Raw genomic sequence first — 1,128 nt, forward strand, 5'->3', positions numbered from 1 at the left:
CCTGAAGGGCTCGTGTTCTGGCGCTGCATCTGACAAGGCTCCAGTGGTAGTCATGGGATGCTCAGTATCTGACAGTGTTCCGCTCTTACCCATAAGGTTTCCAGTGGCTACTTCCTCAGGACTGGACAGCCTATTCCTCCTTCATTGTCTGTTCTTAGTCTGGAAGCTCCGCTGAGACTCGTCCACCCTACTGGTATTTGAAATATCAGTGACATCGCCTCCAGCATCACAGCAACACACGAGTCACCACAGGTCGAGAAACTGGGTGGCACGCGCAAATACACTTGCGTTGTGAACGATTCACATACAGGGATACAGAGAATGAAATGTGAGGAGTATTCCTTCACACACCCTCCTGCTGTTACGTTTTCTTTGGAAATACTGAGCTAGTTTCTCTTTCCACCTCATTTCCCATTCCTTCCTTCCTTCCTTCCATTCATTCAACAATACCGTCTCTGCCAAAGACAGGAAACTGCGACATTGTCCTGCTGACTTTAGGCCCTACTGGTGTGCTGGAGACATTTCATTACCACCCAGTTGTCACCCAAGGGGTGAGGAGGCAGGCACCAAGATCTCACAGCCCAGGGTATGCATTCATATATTGTCTGGGATGGAAAGTCACACTGGACTCATAAAGCACAAAATCGCAATAAAGATGGTTGTTACTCACAGATCCTAAGGGTGCGTGGCATGCCAGTAGGCCACTCAGGGAGGATGTGGGCGGCGAGATCTCTCGGAGCTAGGGTGGTGTTTTTGTTTGGTAACACCAAGTCCGTTGCAACGCATCGTGACCCTGTGTGCAACAGAACAACACACTGCCGGGTCCTGTGTCATTCTTGCAATTTTCCTCACGTTTGAGTCCATCGTTGCAGTCCTGTGTCAACCCACCTTGTCCGGGGCCTTCCTCCTTTTTGCTGCCCCTCTTCTTTACCAAGTATCGTGGGCATCACCAGGGACTGGTCTCTCCTCAAAACACGTCCAGAGTTTGTGAAAGGAAGGCTCACAATCCTCACTTCCAAGGGACATTCTGGCTGTACTTCTTCCAAGACAGATTTGGTTGTTGATTTGGTTGTCCTCGGTACTTCCAAGCTTCTTTGCCAGCATCATAATGCAAATGCATCGTTCTTC

This window comes from Echinops telfairi, unplaced genomic scaffold (assembly GCF_000313985.2).
Source record: "Echinops telfairi isolate 266 unplaced genomic scaffold, ASM31398v2 ScPeMD7_7472;HRSCAF=8510, whole genome shotgun sequence".
NCBI lineage: Eukaryota > Metazoa > Chordata > Mammalia > Afrosoricida > Tenrecidae > Echinops > Echinops telfairi.